The 15,317-nt window shown below is 52.6% G+C and overlaps 1 long non-coding RNA gene across 1 annotated transcript; it reads right to left on the bottom strand.

Moving 5' to 3' along the window:
- Positions 1-681: 681 nt before the first annotated feature.
- Positions 682-14,995, bottom strand: LOC116951044 (uncharacterized). The gene is made up of 4 exons (XR_012946509.1): positions 14,776-14,995; positions 12,246-12,623; positions 9,274-9,358; positions 682-1,261 (listed from the first exon to the last, which is right to left on the bottom strand). It is a non-coding gene; the product is annotated as an uncharacterized LOC116951044 (long non-coding RNA).
- Positions 14,996-15,317: the final 322 nt, after the last annotated feature.

Below are 15,317 nucleotides of genomic sequence, written 5' to 3'. Positions count from 1 at the left end.
GTGGTTGATGGTGATGGTTGGTGGTGGTGGTTGATGGTGGTTGGTGGTGGTTGGTGGTGGTGGTTGGTGGTGGTGGCTGGTGATGGTGGTGGTGGTTGGTGGTGGTGGTGGTGGTGGTGATGATGTTGACATTTAACAAACAACGGCTAAAGGCGCAGCCCTGCAATTGCTTCTTCACCCCACTGCTGGTCGAAGGGCCTCGGCTCGAGAAGGAATTTGGCCTACTCTTCCACACGAGGCCGCACATCTTGGCATTGATCGAAGTACCCCATCAAACGTGACCTGCCAACCGAACTGCGTTGCACGCTTAGGAATGTCACGAATCCTCTGTTGCGAATGACCTGCGGACGACGGCATCACGGAACTAATTCTGAGCTCCATTTCGCTTCTCATCCACACACCAGGCGGTGCCAACCTCTCGCGTGCCCTGCCACAGGATGTGGTCATTGCGAGGCAGTCAAACCAATTCCCCTGCTCAGCGACAACGCGACGTTTAAAGAACACGAATCGCCGTCTTACGTGCAGTCATTGGCAACCCCCCGGGCCGAGACCACGACACTCGCTCTCCCAACGGAGAGAACGCGATTTGTCCTCTTCACGGTGGCGCGACTTAATACGCCGATTCAAACCCAAAGCCTCTTGCCTGTGCTGGTTCACTGCCACGTGCTCCCCCCCCCCCCCCCCCCACACACACACAGCCACCCCACACACAGCCAGCTCAACGGGATCCCTGTGTCGTTTAATGAGGAGGGGTACCGCCTCGTTTGACTAAATCAGTGCAAGTGCCACTGCAGCTCGCCGTCGCCCGTTGCTGTTGCTCGACGTCCGACGTTTCACTGCACGTGCCCGAGAGATTATCTCCGGGAACGGAAGAAGCAGATGAAGAAGAACTTCCCAGCACGCGGAGCAAAACGTCGGACATCATTAAAAAAAACGCGGCACAACCCGAAGACACATCGCACACCGGTCCAATAAGATAAAAAAAAAATCATCTCCAAATAAATGTCGCTTATTCGGGCAATATTGCAACAACTTGTACATCCTGGAAATGCGTTACAGCCTGGGACCATAACTTCTGCTACAGGGGCTTATGACCCCTAACTGTGACGCGTGATGAGTTGGACCCCCTGATGAGTGCACGAACGCGGGGTGTCGGAAGAGGCTTCATCTTAAGTCGTTCTCGTACAGCGGATTTTCATAGCTTCCGATGTCGAGGACGGAGTTGGCAAAAGCCTGGGTTGGCTGGGCGTATACCCGTCGTCTAAACGCACGCGCGCGCACGCACAGGCAGACCCACAAACACACACGTGAACACACAAAAATACCCACAAATACACGTGCGCACACAAACACAACCACAAACACACAGACAGACCCACAAACACACGCGCGCACAAAGACAGACCCACAAACACGCACGCGAACAAGCAGACAGACCCACACACAAACGCCGCGCACACAGACAGACCTACACACAAACACCGCTCACACAGACAGACCCACACACCAACCCGCACACACAGACAGATCCACACACAAACCCGCACACACAGACAGACCCACACACAAACCCGCACACACAGACAGACCCACACACCAACCCGCACACACAGACAGACCCACACACAAACACCGCTCACACAGACCGACCCACACACCAACCCGCACACACAGACAGACCCACACACCAACCCGCACATACAGACAGACCCACACACCAACCCGCACACACAGACAGACCCACACACCAACCCGCACACACAGACAGATCCACACACCAACCCGCACACACAGACAAACCCACACACCAACCCGCACACACAGACAGATCCACACACAAACGCCGCGCACACAGACAGACCCACACACAAACACCGTACACACAGACATACCCACACACAAACCCGCACACACAGACATACCCACACACAAACACCGCACACACAGACAGACCCACACACAAACACCGCTCACACAGACCGACCCACACACCAACCCGCACACACAGACAGACCCACACACAAACACCGCACACACAGACATACCCACACACCAACCCGCACACACAGACAGACCCACACACAAACACCGCTCACACAGACAGATCCACACACCAACCCGCACACACAGACAGACCCACAAACAAACACCGCTCACAGAGAGACCCACACACCAACCCGCACACACAGAAAGACCCACACACCAACCCGCACACACAGACCCACACACAAACCCGCACACACAGACAGACCCACACACAAACCGGCACACACAGACAGACCCACACACCAACCCGCACACACAGACATACCCACACACAAACACCGCTCACACAGACAGACCCACACACCAACCCGCACACGCAGACAGACCCACCCACCAACCTGCACACACAGACAGATCCACACACAAACACCGCTCACACAGACAGACCCACACACAAACCCCGCTCACACAGACAGACCCACACACAAACGCCGCGCACACAGACAGACCCACACACAAACCCGCACACACAGACAGACCCACACACAAACCCGCACACACAGACAGACCCACACACAAACCCCGCTAACACAGACAGACCCACACACCAACCCGCACACACAGACAGACCCACACACCAACCCGCACACACAGACAGACCCACACACCAACCCGCACACACAGACAGACCCACACACAAACCCGCACACACAGACAGACCCACACACCAACCCGCACACACAGACAGACCCACACACAAACCCGCACACACAGACAGACCCACACGCAAACCCGCACACACAGACAGACCCACACACAAACACCACTCACACAGACAGACCCACACACCAACCCGCACACACAGACAGATCCACACACAAACACCGCTCACACAGACAGACCCACACACCAACCCGCACACACAGACAGACCCACACACCAACCCGCACACACAGACAGACCCACACACAAACCCGCACACACAGACAGACCCACACACCAACCCGCACACACAGACAGATCCACAAACAAACACCGCTCACACAGACAGATCCACACACAAACACCGCTCACACAGACAGACCCACACACAAACACCGCTCACACAGACAGACCCACACACAAACCCGCACACACAGACAGACCCACACACAAACCCGCACACACAGAAAGACCCACACACAAACACCGCACACACAGACAGATCCACACACAAACACCGCTCACACAGACAGATCCACACACAAACCCGCACACACAGACAGACCCACACACCAACCCGCACACACAGACAGACCCACAAACAAACACCGCTCACAGACAGACCCACACACCAACTCACACACACAGACAGACCCACACACCAACCCGCACACACAGACCCACACACCAACCCGCACACACAGACAGACCCACACACAAACCCGCACAGACAGACCCACACACAAACACCGCTCACACAGACAGACCCACACACCAACCCGCACACACAGACAGACCCACACACCAACCCGCACACACAGACAGACCCACACACAAACACCGCTCACACAGACAGACCCACACACCAACCCGCACACACAGACAGACCCACACACCAACCCGCACACACAAACAGATCCACACACAAACACCGCTCACACAGACAGATCCACACACAAACACCGCTCACACAGACAGACCCACACACAAACACCGCTCACACAGACAGACCCACACACAAACACCGCTCACACAGACAGACCCACACACAAACCCGCACACACAGACAGATCCACACACAAACACCGCTCACACAGACAGACCCACACACCAACCCGCACACACAGACAGACCCACACACAAACCCGCACACACAGACAGACCCACACACAAACCCGCACACACAGACAGACCCACACACAAACACCGCACACACAGACAGATCCACACACAAACACCGCTCACACAGACAGATCCACACACAAACCCGCACACACAGACAGACCCACACACCAACCCGCACACACAGACAGACCCACAAACAAACACCGCTCACAGACAGACCCACACACCAACCCACACACACAGACAGACCCACACACCAACCCGCACACACAGACCCACACACCAACCCGCACACACAGACAGACCCACACACCAACCCGCACACACAGACAGACCCACACACCAACCCGCACACACAGACAGACCCACACACAAACCTGCACACACAGACAGACCCACACGCAAACCCGCACACACAGACAGACCCACACACAAACACCACTCACACAGACAGACCCACACACCAACCCGCACACACAGACAGATCCACACACAAACACCGCTCACACAGACAGACCCACACACCAACCCGCACACACAGACAGACCCACACACCAACCCGCACACACAGACAGACCCACACACAAACCCGCACACACAGACAGACCCACACACCAACCCGCACACACAGACAGATCCACAAACAAACACCGCTCACACAGACAGATCCACACACAAACACCGCTCACACAGACAGACCCACACACAAACACCGCTCACACAGACAGACCCACACACAAACCCGCACACACAGACAGACCCACACACAAACCCGCACACACAGAAAGACCCACACACAAACACCGCACACACAGACAGATCCACACACAAACACCGCTCACACAGACAGATCCACACACAAACCCGCACACACAGACAGACCCACACACCAACCCGCACACACAGACAGACCCACAAACAAACACCGCTCACAGACAGACCCACACACCAACTCACACACACAGACAGACCCACACACCAACCCGCACACACAGACCCACACACCAACCCGCACACACAGACAGACCCACACACAAACCCGCACAGACAGACCCACACACAAACACCGCTCACACAGACAGACCCACACACCAACCCGCACACACAGACAGACCCACACACCAACCCGCACACACAGACAGACCCACACACAAACACCGCTCACACAGACAGACCCACACACCAACCCGCACACACAGACAGACCCACACACCAACCCGCACACACAAACAGATCCACACACAAACACCGCTCACACAGACAGATCCACACACAAACACCGCTCACACAGACAGACCCACACACAAACACCGCTCACACAGACAGACCCACACACAAACACCGCTCACACAGACAGACCCACACACAAACCCGCACACACAGACAGATCCACACACAAACACCGCTCACACAGACAGACCCACACACCAACCCGCACACACAGACAGACCCACACACAAACCCGCACACACAGACAGACCCACACACAAACCCGCACACACAGACAGACCCACACACAAACACCGCACACACAGACAGATCCACACACAAACACCGCTCACACAGACAGATCCACACACAAACCCGCACACACAGACAGACCCACACACCAACCCGCACACACAGACAGACCCACAAACAAACACCGCTCACAGACAGACCCACACACCAACCCACACACACAGACAGACCCACACACCAACCCGCACACACAGACCCACACACCAACCCGCACACACAGACAGACCCACACACCAACCCGCACACACAGACAGACCCACACACCAACCCGCACACACAAACAGACCCACACACAAACACCGCTCACACAGACAGACCCACACACCAACCCGCACACACAGACAGACCCACACACCAACCCGCACACACAGACAGACCCACACACAAACACCGCTCACACAGACAGACCCACACACCAACCCGCACACACAGACAGACCCACACACCAACCCGCACACACAGACAGATCCACACACAAACACCGCTCACACAGACAGATCCACACACAAACACCGCTCACACAGACAGACTCACACACAAACACCGCTCACACAGACAGACCCACACACAAACACCGCTCACACAGACAGACCTACACACAAACCCGCACACACAGACAGATCCACACACAAACACCGCTCACACAGACAGACCCACACACCAACCCGCACACACAGACAGACCCACACACAAACACCGCTCACACAGACAGACCCACACACAAACGCCGCGCACACAGACAGACCCACACACAAACACCGCTCACACAGACATACCCACACACAAACCCGCACACACAGACAGACCTACACACAAACACCGCACACACAGACAGACCCACACACAAACCCGCACACACAGACAGACCCACACACAAACCCGCACACACAGACAGACCCACACACAAACACCGCTCACAAAGACAGACCCACACACAAACCCGCACACACAGACAGACCCACACACAAACCCGCACACACAGACAGACCCACACACAAACACCGCTCACAGACAGACCCACACACCAACTCACACACACAGACAGACCCACACACCAACCCGCACACACAGACCCACACACCAACCCGCACACACAGACAGACCCACACACAAACCCGCACAGACAGACCCACACACAAACACCGCTCACACAGACAGACCCACACACCAACCCGCACACACAGACAGACCCACACACCAACCCGCACACACAGACAGACCCACACACAAACACCGCTCACACAGACAGACCCACACACCAACCCGCACACACAGACAGACCCACACACCAACCCGCACACACAAACAGATCCACACACAAACACCGCTCACACAGACAGATCCACACACAAACACCGCTCACACAGACAGACCCACACACAAACACCGCTCACACAGACAGACCCACACACAAACACCGCTCACACAGACAGACCCACACACAAACCCGCACACACAGACAGATCCACACACAAACACCGCTCACACAGACAGACCCACACACCAACCCGCACACACAGACAGACCCACACACAAACCCGCACACACAGACAGACCCACACACAAACCCGCACACACAGACAGACCCACACACAAACACCGCACACACAGACAGATCCACACACAAACACCGCTCACACAGACAGATCCACACACAAACCCGCACACACAGACAGACCCACACACCAACCCGCACACACAGACAGACCCACAAACAAACACCGCTCACAGACAGACCCACACACCAACCCACACACACAGACAGACCCACACACCAACCCGCACACACAGACCCACACACCAACCCGCACACACAGACAGACCCACACACCAACCCGCACACACAGACAGACCCACACACCAACCCGCACACACAAACAGACCCACACACAAACACCGCTCACACAGACAGACCCACACACCAACCCGCACACACAGACAGACCCACACACCAACCCGCACACACAGACAGACCCACACACAAACACCGCTCACACAGACAGACCCACACACCAACCCGCACACACAGACAGACCCACACACCAACCCGCACACACAGACAGATCCACACACAAACACCGCTCACACAGACAGATCCACACACAAACACCGCTCACACAGACAGACTCACACACAAACACCGCTCACACAGACAGACCCACACACAAACACCGCTCACACAGACAGACCTACACACAAACCCGCACACACAGACAGATCCACACACAAACACCGCTCACACAGACAGACCCACACACCAACCCGCACACACAGACAGACCCACACACAAACACCGCTCACACAGACAGACCCACACACAAACGCCGCGCACACAGACAGACCCACACACAAACACCGCTCACACAGACATACCCACACACAAACCCGCACACACAGACAGACCTACACACAAACACCGCACACACAGACAGACCCACACACAAACCCGCACACACAGACAGACCCACACACAAACCCGCACACACAGACAGACCCACACACAAACACCGCTCACAAAGACAGACCCACACACAAACCCGCACACACAGACAGACCCACACACAAACCCGCACACACAGACAGACCCACACACAAACACCGCTCACACAGACAGACCCACACACAAACCCGCACACACAGACAGACCCACACACAAACGCCGCGCACACAGACAGACCCACACACAAACACCGCTCACACAGACATACCCACACACAAACCCGCACACACAGACAGACCCACACACAAACACCGCACACACAGACAGACCCACACGCAAACCCGCTCACACAGACAGACCCACACACAAACACCGCTCACAAAGACAGACCCACACACAAACCCGCACACACAGACAGACCCACACACAAACCTGCTCACATAGACACGCACGTATAGAATCGCATCATTGACACATTTGGTATTCGTGTTTACAGAACCAAGGCGGTCACGAAAGCGCTAGGGGAAGGGCACAGTCTGTCGTAGTCTCGACTTTGATCTCCTTCAGGCTCTCCTGCATGGACTGTTTTCTGTAGGGTCTCTTGTAGGTTCTCAAAGGGTTTTGTGAAGGTTATCTATTGGGATTTTCCACAAAGGTTTTTCTATAATGAGATTTCCTCGAGAGTGTTCTTATTGGGTTACTTATCGTGCTTTCTGTAGGATTTACTCTGATTAATCTAATAGAGTTTGCTAGAGAGTGTTCCTAATGAGTCTCCTACAGTGCCATCTGTAGGTGTCTCCTAGAGAGTGTTCCTATGGGGTCTCCTATAGTGCCTTCTGTAAGTGTTTCCTAGAGAGTATTCATGTGGGGTGTTCCTGTGGGGTCTCCTATAGTGCTTTCTGAAGGAGTTTCCTAGAGAGTGTTCCTGTGGGGTCTCCTATAGTGCTTTCTGTAGGATTTTCCTAGAGAGTGTTCCAATGGGGTCTCCGATAGTGTTTTCTGTAGGAGTTTAATAGAGAGTTGTCCTATGGGATCTCCGATAGTGCATTCTGTAGGAGTTTCCTAGAGAGTGTTCCCGTGGGGTCTCCTATAGTGCATTCTGTAGGAGTATCCTAGACAGTGTTCCTGTGGGGTCTCCTATAGTGATTTCTGTAGGAGTTTCCTAGAGAGTTGTCCTATGGGATCTCCGATAGTGCTTTCTGTAGGAGTTTCCTAGAGAGTGTTCCCGTGGGGTCTCCTATTGTGCATTCTGTAGGAGTATCCTAGAGAGTGTTCCTGTGGGGTCTCCTATAGTGCTTTCTGTAGGAGTATCCTAGAGAGTGTTCCCGTGGGGTCTCCTATAGTGCTTTCTGAAGGAGTTTCCTAGAGTTGTCCTGTGGGATGTCCTATAGTGATTTCTGTAGGAGCTTCCTAGAGAGTGTTCCCATGGGGTCTCGTATAGTGCTTTCTGTAGGAGTTTCCTAGAGAGTGTTCCTGTGTGGTGTCCTATGGGCTCTCACCGGCAGTGTTCGTGGTAAATGAGCCCCAGGGTGACTAGGAGCGCCACCACCAAGAGACTCACGGTCACGATGGAGGCCACCTGACCTGGAGGAGGAGGGAAACACGAGTGCGCGTGTGTCACCACACATAGACAGAGATCCCCATTGGAGGCTTAGCAAACTTTTGGGGCAACTTGTGGCGAGTGAGTCGCACCTGCGAAGGCCGGCACGGTAAACGAGGGGCGTGGGTGGCCAACACCACGCCCAGCCACCTTTGTCTCCTGAGTGGCGATGTTTACTACTGTACACACCCTACCAAGTACTCATTTGAGGTTTTGTCAACCGAGGGGGAGGCCCAGGATCGGTTCGGATAATCGTCACTTGCTGGTGTTGGCCGTGGGCAGGAATCGAACTCGGGTTTCCGGATTCAGAGCGCAACTAACTCACCGCTGTGCTACTGTTGCCCACACACGTATACATGCCCCCTTAGATAATTATAATCAAATGATAGTCCTCTGCCTAACTAGTCACCCAGCCACTAGTGTTAGTCCTCTCACTGACCCTACTCTGACCAACTAGCCACCCAGCCACTAGTCCTAATCCTCTCACTGACCCTACTCTGACCAACTAGCCACCCAGCCACTAGTCCTAGTCCTCTCACTGACCCTACCCTGACGAACTAGCCACACAACCACTAGTCCTAGGCCTCTCACTGACCCTACCGTGACCAACTAGTCACCCAGCCACTAGTCCTAATCCTCTCACTGACCCTACCGTGACCAACTAGCCACCCAGCCACTATTCATAGTCCTCTAACTGACCCTACCCTGACCAACTAGCCACCCAGCCACTATTCCTAGACCTTTCACTGACCCTACCGTGACCAACTAGCCACCCAGCCACTAGTCCTAGGCCTCTCACTGACCCTACCGTGACCAACTAGTCACCCAGCCACTAGTCCTAGTCCTCTCACTGACCCTACCGTGACCAACTAGCCACCCAGCCACTATTCCTAGACCTTTCACTGACCCTACCGTGACCAACTAGTCACCCAGCCACTAGTCCTAGGCCTCTCATTTGACCTCAGGTCTTCGCTCATTTACCAGCTTCACATTCCCTATTTCCGTACAAAAACTGGAGGAAGGGCCTTTGCTATTGATGCCCCCAGGGTCTGGAATGCTATTGCCAATAAACTGCAACTTGAATCACTACCTATGAGATCTTCTCTCAAAACTGCTCTAGAGGAGTTGTACAACCCTAGCTGCCACTGCTATTCAGTGTCCTAAAATATGGCTCTAGATTTTGGTGTTATAATTTATTTATGTAGTTTATTGTTAAAAATTCGGTCACAGTCCCTATGATCACTGTTACATTGGATTTATGGCTTTTATTTTGGTGATTTCGAAAAGTTTTATTTAGTTTTGGCCATGTTTTTGTTTATTGTAGTACGGAGTTAGACTGATGGCTTTAATCTTAGTTGTCTTGTGGTTTGTTATTTGACTTGCATCCCACTGGGATTTTTGCACACAGCGTTGGTGTATGGTGCTATTTCAGGAATATTTTGATGTTTTTTTTCCTGTATTTTCTGTTTGCACAGTCACATAATCACTTTAAGATGTTTTCTTGTTCATGTTTTTGTTTGTTGCGGTTGCACCCGATTCAAGAGCCGAATGGCTCACAGGGCTATACCAAATAAATGAACTATGAACTATGAACTCACTGATCCTTCCGTGACCAACTAGCCACCCAGCCACTAGTGCTAGACCTCTCACTGACCCTACCGTGACCAACTAACCACCCAGCCACTAGTCCTAGGCCTCTCACTGACCCTACCGTGACCAACTAGTCACCCAGCCACTCGTCCTAGGCCTCTCACTGACCCTACCCTGACCAACTAGCCACCCAGCCACTAGTCCTCTCACTGAGCATTCGCTATACATCCAGCCACTATCCTTAATCTCTAATCAGCACGACAACAAATCACGGATTCTAAACACTACCCATAACCCCAATCAACTAGTCAACTAACTATACAGTTCATAATTCACGTGTTTGGGTTAGATCGCGTGATTTATTAACGTGTCGTAACCCTCCACCATTTATTTTAAAAAAACGCGATCTAACCCAAAAACATTTGCTATGAATAATATTGGTCGCGATAGCCTACGTGTTAAATTATCTATACAGTCTCACTCGTAAAAACTACTCCACACTCCTATTTTTGTTTATTTTACCAGGTAAAGCCCATTGAGCTACGTAGCTTTTTTTCGGAAGCGACCTCGACACAAATGATAGCTCAACAAAGTGGCGTATCGTGTTGAAATTTAAAGCAGTAGCCAAATACTCTGAGCGGACGTTTATTATAAGTGTGGAGGGGGAAAAATCGGAGGACCCGGAGACAAATCCACGCAACCACGGAGGAAGAGAGAGAGAGGCGCACACTCCAAATATACAACAGTCGTCAGGGTCGGGATCGAACCCACGACCTCCTGTATACCAGGCGACGTAGTTAACATCTCCTAGCCACCGTGATGATGCGAGAGAGAGAGAGAGAGTCAGAGAGATACACGCAAACTCCAAATATACAGCAGGCGCTAGGATCGGGATCGAACCCACGAACCCTGTATACCAGGCAAGGTAGTTAACATCTCCAAGCCACCGTGGTGATAATGATGAGAGAGAGGTAGACATGCAAACTCCAATTATACAGCAGACCTCAGGGTTGGAATTTAACCCACGACCTTCTGTATACAGTACCAGGCGAGGTAGTTAACATCTCCTAGCCACCATGGCGCTCTCGTTACAATGTCCCAGGGTGTGTGCGGGGTGATGGCACGTGCGTACGAAGGTGATCTATACACGTGTGTGTGTATCTACGTGTGAAATGACGTGGTGACGTGGAGTGAATAATCACGTTGTGTATGAATCTCCCTCCCCAGCTCTCCGCCACACGCGAACGACACGTGTTTGCGAGTCCGCGGTCGAGCCTTTACCTCCGTTGAGTGGCACGGGCATGTGGTCCGCCTTGCTGGAGTTCGCCGTCGTCGAGGTCACGGTGCTGCCCGTAGAGGTTGTGCCAGTGGTGGCCCTAGATGGGCCGGTGGTGGTTTTAGTTGTGCCCGTAGTGGTGGTGGTAGGGGGGGAGCTAGCGGATGTGGTCTCGGTCAAAGTGGTGGAGATGGTGTTGGTGTTAGCCGTGGTGGTGGTGGTGGTGGTGGTGATTGTGGTGATGCTTGTTGTGGGGTTGTTGGTGGAGCTGCCAGGTGAACGTGGTGTGGGTGTGGTGATCTGTGAGCTTGTAGCAAAGGTATTGGTTGTGGCTTCCGTGGTTGGGGCAAATGTACGTGTGCTGGTGCCCGTCGCAGTTGATGCTGGAAAAGAGAAAGATGCAGACAGATTCAGTTGCTAGCTTCACACGAGTTTAACAAAAATGATCGTACAGATAACGGTGATAAGTCTCCGCGTATAAAAGAATCGTCATCAATCGATAAACATCTTCGTTCAGGGTGACGCATTTTCTCAAATCAGTTTATTCCTCATAGCTTCTCCATCTCTCTTGGTCTTTGCTCATCCTTAATCTTACAATGCGCCTTGGAGACACCAGCCCAAGGCACCGTACAAGTCGATGTAAATCGTGGAACCTCTCTTGCCAGTATCAAAATATCCCTGCAGTCACGAAAGCTTTAAATCGAAAAATTATCTGATAAGATATGCATTGTCTTTGAAACTGGTGTGGACCAATCAGTAAGATAAGTCCAATGGTGGCTGCGGTCAAGAATTGGACTTCTTGATGAGACCTCCCTTGCCAGTATAAAAATAAAATAATTGGTTTTACCCTTGCTGAAAATAGCACAGTTGTGTTAAGATGTTAAAACACCAAACTGAAACCTTTTTGCAAGGAATCATGGCTGCGTTAACCACACATACTTGTGGTGAAGATGCAAACAAAAAACATGCTCTGGTAGTATATGATGATGCATTGTTTTTCAATTGATTGGGCCACACCAGAGACAGCTTTCTTTAGAGCCTAGTCTCAAACGGTGTTAGACCAGAAGACACCAAAAGGCGAAGAGCAGACAGGATTCCTTGCAAAAGATTTCAGTTTGGTGTTTTAACATCTTAACACAGCTGTTTAATTTCTAGATAGGGTAAAGCTTTTTCTGATATTTGAACTTCTGTTGGAGTGGTGGGCGACAGAAATTGTTGTACGCGGACAATGGGAAAGCTTCCCCCATATTCGCCACCGATGTTGGCTGTGAGTGGGAGTCGAACTCGGACCCGCTGGGTTCCTTAGTGCAGCGCGCTAACCGCTGTGCCACTACTCCCCGTACACGCGCACACATGCGGAGTCAGAAAGGGTAAAGCCTATTGTCATAAATGTTAAATATTGTCATTATGAATGTGTAAGCTAGACTATGCTCACCAACACCACTACTTACTCGCCACATGGCTCAAGTACACGAATATATCAAACTCGCCACACAACTCGCACACACATAAGCTCGCCACAGCTCACCAGTACCGGTTCCTGGACCTGTGTAACCGTTGGACATATGTGTACACCAGCAGTGGCTCGAACAGGCAATTGCAGGGCAGCGCCTTTACCGACGTTCCCTTGGAATTAATCGGGTCAATGCATATCCTGAAAGATGACGATCACACTGCGCATCGAATCGTACGTAACAATCATCAGTGGTTTTTGAACGTGTGATAATACCCTGCAAATCCGATGCTTCTGTTCGGCTGTAGGTTTACAGAGCAAGCAGAACAACGCAAATGGGATGGCAACAACAACAACAGGAAAACTAACAATCGAGCCTTGAATCAAATCAACGAGTCGACGAATCGTCGCGGGAGGCCTGCCTCCTTCAAAAACGCCTGCAAAATCGACGACATCGCTGCACGCGTCTTTGCCGCGCCAAATCGGCGACTGGAGGTGTTTCGTATATCAACTTGGCAGCAACACTGCGTCTCAGATGATTAGCACGCCCGGTCACGTCTGTCACTGCGACGGGGCCTGTCGGTGCGAGTGCGTGTGTGTTCATCACGCGTGCCCCCCCCCCCCAAAGGTGACAGTAATTCCTCGTTTAACGCGCGTGATGCGTTCCTGAATAGTGCCGCGGGGTTAAGCGAAAACCGCGTTCAGCGGGGATTTACTGAGTTACTGAATCACATTCGCACTTTGAAATCAGCCTGCAGTCAGCCGCTGGCGGGGTGAAGAACTGAGGGCACTCCGCCGCGTCACCGTATCATTCTGCGTACTGTATCACTCCGCTCAGCTGCGCAGCTCAAGAAAGTAGTTCGTCGTCGACCGCTCAGAAACCGCGCTATAAAAGCGCGCATCCCGCGTTACAACGGGCGCGCGTTTTTTTTTTGCGTTGTTCTAAAACTATTCCCGAATGGAAAGTACCGCGTTGTGTGCGGAAAAAACCGCGCGTTACCGTAATTTCAAAATCCTGTTCGGCCCTCGGTAAGGAATTGGGTTCCGCGCGACTGCATGGGTGTCGATGGAACGGCACTCACCCACGCCGCCGCACGCACACGTGACCCACAGCAGAAGTGGCCAGTTGAGTCGCATCGTTGCCTTGGGGTTGTAGGGCGACTTGCTTCGCCGCGCGTTCGGAGCAGGGACTGGGAGCGGTCGCACCTCGGCAGTGACCTTTGGATGCGCTGTGGCTCATTATTTTACTGCCGTTGAATTTTATTTTTGGTATGTTTGCTCTCGTCGTAAACGCGAACGCTGACGGCGAGTCAAAGGTCGGATGCATCCATTGCCTTCAAAAAGTGCAACAACTTGCGTTGACTACCTCCGGATTAACTGTCCAGGAGGCAATGCTTTTTTCGGTCGACATAAGGTGGATTGCTCGTTGAGTCGCGTCCAGAATCTCCGTCGAGCAATGCACAAATGTTGTACATCGCTCGGGAAATGGCTGGCAAACGCCGCCTGCTCGAGAGGACTGAGTGAGCAGGCCGATTTGTTTTCGACTCAAACGGTTGAGAGATGTGAATTTGGCCGTCCCAATCGGTCAGAATTTGATCGATACATTGGGCACGTGTTTATCGCA

This window comes from Petromyzon marinus, chromosome 41 (genome assembly GCF_048934315.1).
Source record: "Petromyzon marinus isolate PM22_M1 ecotype Great Lakes invasive population chromosome 41, UKy_Petmar_22M1.pri1.0, whole genome shotgun sequence".
Lineage (NCBI taxonomy): Eukaryota > Metazoa > Chordata > Hyperoartia > Petromyzontiformes > Petromyzontidae > Petromyzon > Petromyzon marinus.
Note: the sequence above shows the minus strand (reverse complement) of the source record. Positions and strands in the feature narration are given on the sequence as shown.